Genomic DNA, 16,215 nt, shown 5'->3' with positions numbered 1-16,215 from the left:
TTGATCAACAAATGTTAGTGAAGAACAAAAATAAGTCAATCAAAACTAAAAAATGGAAAAAATGGGTGATGAAAAGCAAGGTGAAAGTGAGGAAATTGATTCCTTCCAATGTTAGTTACTTTAACAGATCCAAATTCCTGAGTGTGGTTGCTGAAGTAGCTGATTGGATCCTAGCACCTGTCAGCTGCTCCTATGGTATCCTAAAAAGTGTCCCTGTAAAGAAAGAAATTCACAACATAGTGTATCCAATATGAGAATGAAGTAAAGATTAAAGTAATGCTTACCAATATGTCAACGCGTTTCTGCCCTCAAAAAAGGGCCTTTCTCGTCTTGAGAAAGGCCCTTTTTTGAGGGCAGAAACGCGTTGACATATTGGTAAGCATTACTTTAATCTTTACTTCATTCTCATATTGGATACACTATGTTGTGAATTTCTTTCTTTACAGGGGACACTTTTTAGGATACCATAGGAGCAGCTGACAGGTGCTAGGATCCAATCAGCTACTTTAGCAACCACACTCAGGAATTTGGATCTGTTAAAGTAACTAACATTGGAAGGAATCAATTTCCTCACTTTCACCTTGCTTTTCATCACCCATTTTTTCCATTTTTTAGTTTTGATTGACTTATTTTTGTTCTTCACTAACATTTGTTGATCAACTTTTTGAACACTTTTTTGGATTATATTTTATTTTTTATTTTTTATGTTATTGCATATTGTGTATTTTATTTTTTATGTTATTGCATATTGTGTATTTTATTTTATTTAATTATATCTTAACCTCACTGGATTAAGTAGCTAGCATTTTTATATCCATTTGCACTCACTCACTATTTGATTGTATCTATACAATTATTTTGCTACCCCCCTTTTTTTTGCACTGCAGTGCATTTTTCTATTTTTTGTAACACTATTTTTGTAACACTAATTTTGAACACTATTGTTTGTATTATTGTTTATTAGTTTTTTGCTTGATGCACTTGCTACAGTTGTACTTAGGCTAATTCTGTTTTATTAGTATACACTCTTATTCTGGTGTACCACTCACACTGATCACCTGTTATTACCTCTGTTTTTATTGTAATTATCAGCTTTGGCCCTTTGAGCCGCTTCTGTAAGATATTCCTGTATTTGTAATTTTATTTATATGTGCTTTTTACATTTTTTATATATAGTCTTTTATTACTGATGCTTTTTAACATGGTTCATTAAATAATCTTCTTTTATCTCTCTGTGAGTATATTTATCCCTTGGCCTCTTGTTGGCGCTGTATTCACTTCTTACTACTTATACATAGGACAGATGCTCTCTAATACGTTTTCCAACTTTACGTGAGGTCTGACCAACATACTGTCTAAGGCATTGTGTGCACTCAATTAGATAAACAACATATTTACTGCCGCATTTAATACAGCCTCTTGTTTCAAATTTTTCCTGTGTGGTAGCTGAAATGAATGTTTTTGACACTTGAATATGGTCACATGATGCACAACATCTTTTGCCACATCTGTAGGTACCCTTAACAGTACGCCAAGAACTGACACTTTCTGATTTGGGCAACAAGCTTGGTGAAAGCATGTTGCCTAATGAAAGATTGCGTTTGTATACAAAGTTACAACCATCCTCTATCTAGAGCAGTGATTTTCAACCTTTTTTTTGCTGTGGCACACTTTTTTTATATTAAAAAATCCTGCGGCACACCACCATCCCAACATTTTACAAAATCACAAATTGTAGCCTAATGCAGTATATATATATATATATATATGTGTATATATATATATATATATATATATACACACACACTGTGCTGTCATGCCATGCCTCTTACAAACTAAGTGTTGCATGCTGCTGAGTGTTGAGCCAGCACTAGGCACGTGTTGTGGTGGGTGGGGGTTCCTTCCAAGTGTAAATACGGGTTGGGGAGGCGAGCTGCCGCTGCGCAGTTACCCTCAGTCATCATCTCACTAAAAATAAAAAAATGTCCCAGAATAAAAAACAAGCAAAATTTAAAAAAATATGTCACACTCTTGTCAGTCTGCCGCGGCACACCTGAGGATTTCTCATGGCACACTGGTTGAAAAACACTGCTCTAGAGTCTTACGTAAGACTGTGTCTCCACGTAGGATCGTAAGGTTTCTTTTAACTATTTGACAAACTTGATGATGTTGGTTTGAATAGGCTGTGATAAGAGTGGGCCTGGACCTGTCCAGTGTTTGTAACTTGACATTCAGTGTTTTAGGTTCAAGAAATTTCTTTCTGTCAATTTGGTTTACTTCCCAATAGGCCCTATTAATAATAGTTTTTGAACAGCCTCTGGCATGGAGTCTTTTCTTTAAGTCGTTACTCTCTGATTGGAAGCCTCTATCTGAGGAACAATTTTGCTTAATTCGCAAGAACTGGCTTTTGGCTATACCCCTAAAGACATGTCCAGGGTGACTACTCCGGGCATGCAATAGTGTATTGCCAGAAATTGGCTTCCTGTATAGGGATGAAGAAACACTACCAGAGAGATTGTCTGCAGACAGATTGATGTCCAAATAGTTTACACTATCCCGGTTCCATTCAAAAGTGAACTTTAAACCTACATTGTTATCATTGAGATACTTCAGCAATTCATTGGCTTCTTGATAACCAGCTGACCATACAACCAGCAGATCATCTATGTATCTCATATATTTAACAAAATGCTTGGCAAAACAATTTCTACCTCCAAAGACGTGGAAGCGCTCCCACCAACCCATAAATAAATTTGCGTATGATGGGGCAAATTTCGCTCCCATGGCGGTTCCACGTCTCTGGAGGTAGAAAGTGTCAGAAAACATGAAAAAGTTGTGATTGAGTAGAAAATCAGCAACTCTGATGACAAACGTTTTGCGTTCCTCTGACAAATCCGTGTATGTTTCGAGAAAGGACACTGCCTGCAAGCCAAATTTGTGGGGTATACAAGAGTATAAACCTACCACATCAATGGTAATCCAGCTGTAACTAGGCTCCCAGACTGTGCCTTCCAATTTGGACAATACGTATCATAACTGGGTAGGGATTGTACCAGTGGTTGTAGGAACTGGTCCACCCACTTGGACAAAGGTTCCAAGAGTAAACCAATGCCTGCCACTATCGGTCTACCCTGTACTTCTACCATACTTTTGTGGGTCTTAGGAAAATGGTGAAAAATGGGCAGTATCGGGTTATCAACCATAAGACAGTTGAGGGTCTGTGTGTTAATAATGCCCATTTGAACACCATCATCCAATAGATCTCTAAGTATATCAGAAAAAGATGCAGTGGGATCTCTAGGCAAAATAGTGTATGCCTCAGCATCACTCAATTGTCTGAGAGCCTCTCTATTGTACATGTCTTTGTCAAGAACTACCACACTTCCGCGCTTGTCAGATGGGCGAATAACTAATTCCTTGTTTTGTTGAAGTTTAATTATTGCTTCTCTTTCTGACCTAGATAAGTTGGAGGGATTTCTAGATTCAGACTTAGCTAGTTCGTTCAGATCTTCCACCACCCTCTTGAAATACTTCCAAACTTTTTCCTCTGGAATGTATTGGATAAAAGTTGGATTTGGATCTCATTGGAGCGGGTACTGGTTCTATTACATTAGTTGCTAGGGAACCTTCACATGACAGATCCTCTAGATCTATTAAGGTACAGATATCATTAAAGGGCATATCATACTGTTGTACCCTCTGATCCTTAATCAATCCATCGTCCCCCACCTTATTCTCATGGCCAATGAAGAACCTCCTCAAAGTAAGATCCCTCACCAATTTATTAATATCCAGAATAGACTGGAACAAATCAAAATTGCGTGAGGGAACAAAATTCATACCATAGCTGAGGACCTTCCTTTCCGGCCCAGGTAAACTATAGGACGATAGATTGATCACTGTATGATCCCCTATTGATATCTGTGTCCCTGCACATTCCGATTGTCTCTCACCGGGTATCTCTGCTGGGGTGTGTCTGTGTATGTTTCCCTCTGTCCTCAACCAATTCTCCCCCCTCCTCTGGGTCATCTGGGGGCCACTGAAAAATCTGAGGAGAAGGTTCTGATTCATTTATCATACAATCTCTTGTTAAAGTACTATGTATATCATGTGAGCGACTCTGTGAACTGTTTTTTCTTATTATTTTATTATTATTAATATTATTATTATTCTTATCAGGTATTTGTAGAGCGCCAACAGATTCCGCATATTTTACATTTCCTTACATCAAACTCCCTCCTTCACCCACTGCCATCTGGATTTTGTCCCCCAACATTCCACAGAGACAGCAATTGTTAAGGTAACCAATGAACTACTTACAGCAAAAGGCTACTGCTAATCCTCGATCTGTTGCAACCTTTTATACTGTTGACCACCCTCTTTTGCTCCAAACACTCCAATCCTTTGGCATTTGCGATACAGCCCTCTCATGGTTCTCTTCCTACCTGTCTAACCATGCCTAGTGTACAACATTGGGAAACAGCACTGCTTAGTAATTGCACGGTGTAGGGGTTAACTGCAATACCCCATCAATACTCAATATATCACACTTCACCAGCACTGTGATTCTTTAAATCATTGAAATTTTATTATAAAGCCAAAACAAGTGACGTTTCGGGGTAATCCCCTTAGTCATGCTCTGTTACATACTGTCATTTTCATGCTTTTTAAACACAATATTTCTTGCACCAAATTTTTTTAGCTTAAACTCTGGCTCCATCTTGTGGCTATTGTTTGTATTACATACCTAGTGTAGCCTTCTCTGGTGCACCCCCTACCCCTTTACCACTTTCTATTGGGGTACCACAAGGCTCTATCCTTGCCCCCCTTCTCTTCTCAATCTATACATCGTTATTAGGTTTCTTAATAAAGTCTCACGGGTTTCAATATCCTTTGTATGCTGATGAAACCCACATCTACCTCTCTGCACCAGACCCATCTCCTTCCTTGCTAACCTGTGTCACTAACTGTCTTTCTCATATCTCATCCTGTAAGTCCTCTCACTACCTTAAGTTAAAAAAAACTGAGCTCATTATTCCCCCCCCCCCTTCTTCTAAAATATCCACCCCCATTTTTCTATAACTGTCGATAATTCCATCATTACCCCAACCCTCCATGCCCGATGTCTTGGGGTCACAATTCAGAGCATACAATTTTAAGCAACTTTCTGATTAACTCCTATTATCAATATTTCTTCATTCTCTTGCTATCTTTATTTAAAAAAGCAGGAATGTAAAGCTTAGGACCCGCCCATTTTGAGATAATAGGCGGTTTTCAATGGTTTAGAAATCCGTTTATGAGCCTACTTCCTAGGTTTAGCTTTCAAAAAGGAATACCAAGAGAACAAAGCAAATTTGATGATTAGAGTAAATTGGAAAATTGTTTCAAATCATGAAAGTTTAATTGACTTGACTGTCCCTTTAATTTAAAAACATAAATACAGACAAGGAATAAAGTTTTTTTTATTTTTTTTTATTTTTTTAAGTGACAATATTCTCTGCCTGTGTCTTTGGTTTTGATTTTGTGTTCTAAAATGCAAATATTACCTTTCTGGATACAGTACTGTACTATTTTTCTGAAGATACTATGTATACAAAAGTAAATAAAACTACCTTTAGGTTACATGTATAAGCTGTATTATGACATGTAAATATTGCCTAAATGACAGAAGATATTGTTGTTTATACTTCCATCCCCTCTCCAAACTGTCCCATTTTACAGATGCAAATATTCCAACATCAAGAGTCTTCTACCTGTATTATATATAAGAAATAAGTCTCCAAGAGTGTGGTTTGAAAATGTGCTTGGCAAAGGAGACACTATTTGTTAGCTTTGGGTACAGAAGGCTTCAAATGACCAGAAGTTACTAACTATTACTAGTTCCCGAAGGAAATGCATATACTATTCCAACACAGCTGCAATCTGTTTCCATTTTAATTAGAGAAAATGTTCTGATGGCTATTAATATTATTTAGGAACAAATCCTTTCATTATTAGGTGGTTTATAAGAGATCAAATCATTTTGGTTCCCCAATTATTTACTGCCATCTTGTTGTTCTTCAAAATACAGTTGAGCAAACAATTTTCTGAGCTTTTGTCAAAAGTAATTTAAACATTATGTTGGTTTGTTTATATGTTGTTAGCTCTGCAAACACATTGTCATATGTAGAATGTTAAAAATAACAATGAAAATGACATCTTATCTGCAAAGCTCAACCACCTTCAAAAATTAGTAAATTTCGACCATATATTTATTCTAAGATTTTTTTATTTTTTATTTTTTTTTTGTAATCATTATTCCTCCCTCTTGCCTAATACTTAGATTTTTCAACTTATTCCTCACAGAGGTCACTAGAGTCATTGGCCCCTAGTTCTCAATGTCTGTCGGTCCTCACCGTATTCAGCATTGCACCAGCAGCTCACAAGAGCTGCTGGTGCAACGCCGCCCCCTGCAGACTTGCGGCCAATAGGCCGCCAGCAGGAGGGTGTCAATCAACCCGATCGTACTCGATCGGGTTGATTTCCGGCGATGTCTGTCCGCCTACTCAGAGCAGGCGGACAGGTTATGGGGCAGCGGTCTTTGTGACCACTGCTTCATAACTGGTGTTTCTGGCGAGCGTGCAGGCTCGCCAGAAACACGGAGCACCAAGCTCCATACGGAGCTTGATACATATGCCCCATTGTGTGCTTTTTCTAAAAGGGCAAAATAAATGGGGAAAACATTTGATCTTTTATTTATTTTTTAGCAATTCATTATTTGTGTTCCCTTACCAAAACATGCTGGCTCCTTTACAACATTTACTAGATAATATTGTTAAAACTGCTTTCTGCTTCAGATTCTGAAACCGTATCAGCGCAGGATTAAAAAAGCTAATTTTACTTGTGTGATATAAATGAAATTGTGAACTTTTAAAGGGACAGTATACACTCATTTTCATATAACTGCATGTAATACACACTACTATAAAGAATAAGATGCACAGATACTGATATAAAAATCCAGTATAAAACTGTTTAAAAACTTACTTAGAAGCTGTCAGTTTGGCTCTGTTTAAAAGGTAGCTGGAAAGCCCACTGCAAGTGGGAAATAAGACCCTCCCCCCCTCCCCCTTCTTTTGCATATGAAAAGACCCTTTACACAAACAGGCGCAAGTTGGAGAAGGAAGCTGACAGTATTCACATAAAACTTTGGGGCTTGGTTAGGAGTCTGAAAATCAGAGCAATGTTATTTAAAAATAAGCAAAACTATACATTTATTTTTTAAAAAAAACTTTATGGGCTATATAAATAGATCATCTACAAAACATTTATGCAAAGAAAAAATGAGTGTATAATGTCCCTTTAAGACAGGAACCTAGGAGTTTAGCAATTAATAACAGTTCTAAATGATAGATTTAAATTCACCTTATGACCTTAAGGATAAAGAAACATGCAAAGAAAACAATGTGCATATGGAACTTGATTGTGATAGGGACCTTAAAACTAGGCATGGCGAAAATTTACGGAATTTGGCATTTGTTTGCGAAATGAATGCTGAATTTGACTGCAGGCTGAGGCATTCGTTTTGATACAGCGCCGGATATATCAGTGTAAATATGCAACACACAAAGATCTGGATTCGCACAAACAAATGCCTATGCCTGCATAAATGTTAGGGGCTGGGTGGCGTTATAAAGTAGCTGGGTGGGGGCAGTGTAATATTATAATTTGTAACATTGTCAGTTATTTACAAATGTTATATAAGCTATCCAAGCACACATTAACTGCATCATTTAACTTAAAGGGATACTAAACCAATTTTTTTTTCTTTCTTTCTTTCTTTCTTTCATGATTCAGATAGAGCATGCAATTTTAACCCCTTAACGACCAACGACGTATGGGGTACGTCCTGCAAAAAAATGCAGTTAATGACCAAGGACGTACCCCGTACATCGTTGGTCTTTGAAAGCCTTGGAAGCGATCCTGATCGCTTTCATGTTATTGCAGTGATGCCTCGATATTGAGGCATCCTGCAATAACAGTTTTGAGCAGTCTGTTGCAGAGAGAGCCACTCTGTGGCCCTCTCTGCATCGGCCATTGATTGCCGTGTTCGTTGGTGGGTGGGAGCTGATCCAGGGAGGCGGGTGGGCGGCGATCAGTGGAGGAGGGTGGCGGGATCGCGTATGGGTGTTTGCATGAGGGTGGGTGCGCGTGTGTGCTGGTGGGAACCCTACACTATGGAACAAGTAAAAGGACTCAGTGGGAGAGAGGGTCAAAATAAATAAAATTAGCAATCTGGGAGAGGGTTGGGGGTTGTGGGGGGGGCAGCTACACTACAGAAAATTGTTTTTTTTTTAAATAAAAAATAAACAAAAACGTATTTGATTTCAAACTGGGTACTGGCAGACAGCTGCCAGTACCCAATATGGCGCACAATAAGGCAGGGGGGGGGCGGGTTAGAGAGCTGTTTGGGGGGGGGATCAGGGAGGTTGGGGGCTAAGGGGGATCCTACACAGCAGCATATGTAAATATGCTAAAAACAAAAACAAAAAACTTTTATTTTAGTACTGGCAGACTTTCTGCCAGTACTTAAAGTGAAGGTAAACTTACATTTATGCCTATCCAGGATTTCATTGGTTTCACAAAATCAATATCACTTTCATTCATGATTCTTTCTAAATCTAATTACAAACCGAGTTATCATCATTATCGTTCCATTTGCGATTGTACACAAATGCAACCCTTAATTTGTATTTTTTTTTTGCTGCCGATCACATTTCTGTAGCAGCCAATTGAATTTCTGGCCGTTAGGTGCCCGTCAGTGCACGTCATCCGCATATTTGACCATGTGCGCATGCGCTATTGTTGGCTTCCGTGAGCGTTCACGATTCGCGCATGCGTATTCCAAATATTCAGCGCAGAACACTGTAAAATCGGCAATTGGCGCATGCGCTGTTTCACTGAGCCTCGTGAACGCGCTTTAGGAAGACGTAGAAAGCGGGTGGGACCGCTCTCTATGTCAAACACAAGAAAAGCCGGAACTGGTGTGTGGGAGGAGTTAGAGATCGCATAGGTAGGGAGATAACAATGTAAAAATAAGAAAATTGTGAAAAAAAAGAAGAAAAAAAAGTTAGCGATTAGATTAGGGTAATATTAAAGAATGCATTCCTGTATTTCATATGCTGAAACTTAACCTTCACTTTAAGATGGCGGGGACAATTGTGGGGTGGGGGATGGAAGTGAGCTGTTTGGGAGTGATCAGGGGGTGTGATGTGTCAGGTGGGAAGCCGGTCTCTACACTAAAGCTAAAATTAACCCTGCAAGCTCCCCGACAAGCTACCTAATTAACCCCTTCACTGCTAGCCATACTACATGTGTGATGCACAGCGGCATATAGCGGCCTTCTAATTACCAAAAAGCAACGCCAAAGCCATATATGTCTGATATTTCTGAACAAAGGGGATCCCAGAAAAGCATTTACAACCATTTGTGCTAGAATTGCACAAGCTGTTTGTAAATAATTTCAGTGAGAAACCTAAAGTTTGTGAAAAAGTTAGTGAAAAAGGGAACAATTTTTGTTGGTGAAATGGTGGCATGAAATATACCAAAATGGGCCTAGATCAATACTTTGGGTTGTTTACTACACTACACTAAAGCTAAAATTAACCTTTCAAGCTCCCTAATTAACCCCTTCACTGCTGGGCATAATACACATGTGGTGCGCAGTGGCATTTAGCAGCCTTATAATTATCAAAAAGCAACACCAAAGCCATATATGTCTGCTATTTCTGAACAAAGGGGATCCCAGAGAAGTATTTACAACCATTTGTGCCATAATTGCACAAGCTGTTTGTAAATAATTTCAGCGAAAAACCTAAAATTGTGAAAAATTTAATGTTTTTTTTAATTTGATCGCATTTGGCGGTGAAATGGTGGCATGAAATATACCAAGATGGGCCTAGATCAATACTTGGGGTTGTCTACTACACTACATTAAAGCTAAAATTAATCATAGAAGCTCCCTAATTAACCCCTTCACTGCTGGGCATAATACACGTGTGGTGCGCAGTGGCATTTAGCGGCCTTATAATTACAAAAAAGTAACGCCAAAGCCATATATGTCTACTATTTCTGAACAAAAAGGATCCCAGAGAAGCATTTACGACCATTTATGCCATAATTGCACAATTTGTTTGTAAATAATTTCAGTGAGAAACCTAAAGTTTGTGAAAAAAATTGTGAAAATGTGAACGATTTTTTTTATTTAATCGCATTTGACGGTGAAATGGTGGTATGAAATATACCAAAATGGGCCTAGATCAATACTTTGGGATGTCTTCTAAAAAAATATATACACGTCAAGAGATATTCAGGGATTCCTGAAAGATATCAGTGTTCCAATGTAACTAGTGCTAATTTTGAAAAAAAGTTGTTTGGAAATAGCAAAGTGCTACTTGTATTTATTGCCCTATAACTTGCAAAAAAAAACAAAGAACATGTAAACATTGGGTATTTCTAAACTCAGGACAAAATTTAGAAACTATTTAGCATGGGTGTTTTTTGGTGGTTGTAGATGTGTAACAGATTTTGGGGGTCAAAGTTAGAAAAAAGTGTGTTTATATTTTTTTCCATTTTTTCCTCATATTTTATAAATTTTGTAATAGTATATTATAAGATATGATGAAAATAATGGTATCTTTAGAAAGTCCATTTAATGGCGAGAAAAACGGTATATAATATGTGTGGGTACAGTAAATGAGTAAGAGGAAAATTACAGCTAATCACAAACACCGCAAAAATGTAAAAATAGCCTTGGTCCCAAACGGACAGAAAATGGAAAAGGGCTGTGGTCATTAAGGGGTTAAGCAACTTTCCAATTTACTCATTACTACTACAGGTGAATAGGAGGGGGAGAGCATATATTGAGCCTGTTACCTCTAAGCCAATTTTTGTCACAACATATAGCTCCCAGTACAAGGAAATCTGTGATATAGTTGAAAAACACTTGCCCATATTAACGTCTGAAGATAGCCTTAAAAATGATGTCTCCAACGGCTGTAATTTTGTTGCCAAAAGAGGTTATACGTTGGGCAATGTCCTCTCTCCAAGCATGTTAAAGATAGACAGTAGTAGCACTAATAGTTGGCTTAATGTTAAAGTGTCAGTAAACATTAAAAATAATGTTATATAATTCTGCACATAGTGCAGAATTATATTAGCGCAAACGTTTTAAAACAAAATTTCCCCTTTGAATTTAAAAAAAAAAACCTGCTGTTTTACAGACCCGCTCTCTCTGATCTTCTGAGCGGGTCTGTTTTTTACAAACAGCGCATCGGGCCAGCTGTATAGTCACAGCCCGGCCCGACCGCGTCATAGCACTAAGTGCAGCTCGTTCCTGCTCTGTCAGACAGCAGAAATGAAGACTTTAAATGCTAAACAGCATTATAAACCTAATAAAATAATCACACAACACAGAATACAGGCGGCCCTCGTTTTACAACGGTTCAGTTTACACCGTTTCAGAATAACAACCTTTTTTTCCAGTCATGTGACTGCTATTGAAAAGCATTGAGAAGCAGTGCATTTATTAAAATAGCCAGTAGGTGGAGCTGTCCGCTTGTGTTGCAGCAAAGCCAAGCAAGCTGAAATTAATCAGTTTAACCAGACCTGAGCTATCGAGCAGATTTCAAAGGAACAAGATCTACCTGTCTATAAATAAGTCCAGATTGGAATGCATAGAAAGAACTGTTTGCAGAAAAATGCAAGTGAAGTCTGTGTTGTGTGATTATTTTATTAGGTTTATAATGCTGTTTAGCAAATTTGTTTGTTCATTTAACTTAGTTTAATTATATATTCTATGTTGTGTGATTATTTTAATAGGTTTATAATGCTGTTTAGCATTTAAAGTCTTCATTTCAAAGCTTTACAAATAATGTATTAGGTGTTACTTATGACAATTTTGAGAGGGTTTGGAACCTAACTCCCTCACTTCCCATTGACTTACATTATACACTGGGTTTCAATTTACAACGGTTTCGATTTACAGCCATTCCTTCTGGAACCTAACCCCGGCGTAAACTGAGGGCTACCTGTATATAATTAAACTAAGTTAAATGAAGAAAAACATTTGCTAAACAGCGTTATAAACCTAATAAAATCACACAACACAGACTTCACTTGCATTTTTCTGCAAACAGTTTTTTCTATGCATTCCAAACTGGACTGATTTATAGGCAGGAAGATCTTGTTCCTTTGAAATCTGCTCGATAGCTCAGGTCTGGTTAAACTGATTAATTTCAGCTTGCTTGGCTTTGCTGCAACACAAGCGGACAGCTCCACCTACTGGCTATTTTAATAAATGAAAACACAAGTCCTTAATCCAGCACACAGCGACCCATTGCAAGCCACTCCAGGCTCTGTATCATCAATAAAAAAATCCACAGAGAGTAGCAGATAGTGTTCATTGTTTAACACAACAACAAATGCAGCAACGTTTCGGTATTACTACCTTAGTCATGCTAAAGTGCATACTAACTTTGATTCTATTTATACCTATCCATCACTAGGTGGCGCTAAAGGGCCAAAATTACATTAACCCTAAATTTACCACAATACAATTTCTCAATATTTTCAAATTTAAGATGACATTTTTTACTGAATATATACAATCATAGAATCCTCTATAAAAATAATCCCAATACAGATTTATACAGAAGTGAATTTATAAGAACACAGACATATCCAAATCTCTATTTAACCCTTTAGGTTCCATTGTATCTAATTTCCAAATCCAGAAACATTCACGTTGTTTCAATAAGAGCTCCCTATCTCCTAACCTACATGGCATTAACACTTTTTCAATTATTTGGAACCTTAACTGTCCTATTGAGTGTCCCTTCTCGATGAAATGATGGGCTACAGGGGCTTTATTATTTTTAGTTTGAATATTACTTTTATGCTCTATTATCCTGTCCTTAATAATTCTAGTTGTTTCGCCAATGTAACTCCGCCCACAGGGGCACTTTATTAGATAAATTACAAAAGTTGACTTACATGTATGGTATCCTTTAATTTTTAATGCCTTCCCCGTAATTGGATTGAGAAAATTCGGACCTTTGATCACGTTATTACAACATGAGCAATTTAAACATGGGTAACATCCTTCAGTCTTACAGGAAATATATAGATGTTTAATTTTAATGTTTGAGCCTACATCAGCTTTCACCAATTGCTCTCTAAGATTTAAACCTTGCTTATAGGCAGGCATCAGGAAGTTTTTAAATTCTTTTATTTCTGGGTTACATTCTGTTAAAACAAACCAATGTTTTTTTATAATGCGCTGGATTTGGTCAGATTGTGAGTTAAATTCTGACACAAAAATCAAACGTTCATCTTTTTTATTCTCCTTTTTCTTAGGACTCAACAGAGTCTCTCTAGGGATAGATAAAGCATGTTTGATTTCTGCGTCAATTATTACAGAAGGATAACCCCTCTGTAAAAATCTAGATTCCATTTCTTTGAACCTCAATTTTAATAAATTATCATCAGTGATAATTCTACGTGCTCTTAAAAATTGGCTTTGGGGAAGGGCCTTTAAAAGAGATATTGGATGGGCACTTTCAAATTGTAGCAAACTATTTCTCTTTTTTTTTTTTTTTTTTCTATATTATATATTTTTTTTTATTGAGGTTTAATTACGGCATACAAACATAAAATAAACAGTGAAATCAAAACATATTGTTCTTGCCAACATTAGATACACCGTAAGTCAAATTGGATGAACATATATGGTCATATGAAAATATTGAAAATTATAAGGGGATGAAAAGCTTGCCGGAAAATAACTCTATGCCCTCTAAATGACACATAGGGCCACTTTTGGACCCTGCAGTATAACAAAGTAGAAAGAAAAAAAAAACACAGAAGGCAATAATGGTCAAAATGAGGCCACTCTTGGGTCCCATCATAAAACCTTGCTTTTCTTGTTTTATGTAATGTGTGGTCGTGGACATGTGATAAGCCCTAGTATCTAAGTTTGTCTATATACATATAAAGTTAACAAGTATGCAACATATAGAGCAATATTTAAGCTCTACTATATAAGTTTGCCCAAATAAAATAAAATGGGACAGGAGCACTATGGATCCTAGTCAAAGAGAAATAAGCAACAATAGAAACATAGGATATTGTGTAGTTCTATCTCTCTGCACTGAAACTTGCAGTTATATCTTAACAAGACAAGATCTCCAAAAACATTTGTGTACATTGACCCGTCTAGATAAATGTCTGCTGGAAATCTTGAGTTATACATTTAAATTTCAGGGAGTGAAGGTCGAAGGTAACTCAGTGTAGTGTATAGGTATATCTATGAGTAGCTTCCTGGCTTGATTAATAGACTAAGATTACGCCATCTCAGCCGTAGACAGCGCATCGGCAGTGCTTAGTTATTAATACTACTCTACACAATAAAGATATTGGAAAAACGGTATCAATCAGTAAATATTCACAAATGCAACACTCGCGAGACTTATATCTAGGTCTATAAATCCTATGGTCTATGCTTTGTCACCCTAAGTATTTGGGACTAAAACTATCCTACAGAACGTGCAAAATACTATAAAAATAATTAACTATATATAACTATTATGGGATCAGTCTGAGAGCACTATTTACAAATACTGGGTGTGACCTCTGAAAAAATAGAATATGTGGATGTTAGAGTAAGTACAGCTTATCTTCATATTATTAAACCATAGAGTCCCAGCATGTTTCAATTACACTTGAGGCTATGAGGTAAAAATGTCTTACAGGAGAAAATGAGACAGAGATAAATTAACAGTCCTAGACACACTCGGTTTGACAGCGGTTACACATATTAATTTTGTAAGTTTAGATTGAGTTTAGCCAGCAGCGGAGTCCCAGACTTCACTGTCCACTTTCAGATAGCAGTTATAATATCGCTGAATAGGAAACAAACATTTTGCAGCAATTACTCAATACGTAGCAAGCTATTATTCTATTTAAAGTGTGAATATGTGTGGTATTACCCCTTAATCCTAGGTCTGATATCTCGCTTTAGCCCACACCCTGTCTAACAGTACTGCCATCCTTAGCTGGGGAGACATATCCTGAATGAAAAACCTGCCAGTGCCAAATATTCAGCTCCAACAATGCCTTCCCTCCGATCCGATACTGGCCCCCAAAAACCAAGAACAGCAACAGCTGGCTCCTCACTTTTCTCACAGGTGCCGACAAGGATGGCAAACGGTGAGGGAAAGTATAGTCCATGTTCGGGCAGACGACCATCCGATCAGTAGGTCCTAAAAAGGTAAGATGAAGCGGTCTTCTCTGCAACTCTGCAGTGTTGTCTGTCTGCTGCCAAGACTCCAGATACTCCGTCTGAACCGGTTTCTCTAACCACCATCGTATCGCCTCAGTTTTAGCCATCGGGTGATAGGGCTCAGGAGACAGCTCAAAGGTATGTAGCAACGGTCCGCCCTGTGTCGCAGGGGAGGCCTGTAGTGCATCTGGCACAGCCAATGATGTTTCTGTGCCCAAAGTTGTATCGAGTAGCGGTGAAAACATTGCCTCTATGTCTCCGATGAGACTGTTAAACTGTGCTTCCATAGTGAGACGCAGTTCTTCTAGGATCAAGTCTACACCTGTCGCCATGTTGATAGTAGAAACAGAGATATTTTAGCGTAATATCCCTGGTTGCCACTGCCTTTCTGTCAAGTGATAATCGTTACACAGCTTATTCAAGCAATAGCAAATAGTTTAACCTTCCCAGAGTCTTCTTACTTCAGTACAAATGACTGGTAGTTCTGAGTATTCAGAATAGAGGGGGGGGTAGATATGGCTCCAAGCCGTAATCAGGCCTCCACTGTGCGCCACATCTATAGCTGCGGGACTGAGAACTAGTATAAGGAAAACAGAAATCTGCTCCACAAGTATTCACTTGCAATATGTCCTGAAAAAGATACTAGATTTGCGGCAAATGGAGAGGTAAACAGCGGTTTTGTCGTCTCCTTCTATCAGCCAGAATTAGAAAGCAGCCATCTTAATCGATGGTCAGACACGCCCCCCGTAGCAAACTATTTCTATCTGTTTCCTTTCTAAACAGATCAATTTTTATTTTTTTACCATCTTTAATTACTTTAGTGTCTAAAAAGTGATGTCATTTTCACTCCAGGTTAATTTAAATTTAATCTTACCCAACGCTCCATTTAATTCTGT

The 16,215-nt window shown here is 37.8% G+C and overlaps 1 protein-coding gene across 5 annotated transcripts in view; it reads left to right on the top strand.

The window, feature by feature from the left end:
• The window catches only part of LOC128649897 (hematopoietic prostaglandin D synthase), a 226,544-nt gene that overhangs the window by 22,001 nt on the left and 188,328 nt on the right, over window positions 1–16,215 (top strand). For 2 of the 5 annotated variants that reach the window (XM_053703434.1, XM_053703437.1), the window contains one exon: window positions 4,180–4,300. The exons of the other annotated variants lie outside the window; for them this stretch is intronic. The gene's annotated coding sequence lies outside the window, so the exon portion shown is untranslated. The remainder of the gene's footprint in view (window positions 1–4,179; window positions 4,301–16,215) is intronic. 5 annotated transcript variants of the gene reach the window in all.

This window comes from Bombina bombina, chromosome 2 (assembly GCF_027579735.1).
Source record: "Bombina bombina isolate aBomBom1 chromosome 2, aBomBom1.pri, whole genome shotgun sequence".
NCBI lineage: Eukaryota > Metazoa > Chordata > Amphibia > Anura > Bombinatoridae > Bombina > Bombina bombina.
This window is presented reverse-complemented; position numbering and strand designations above follow the sequence as displayed.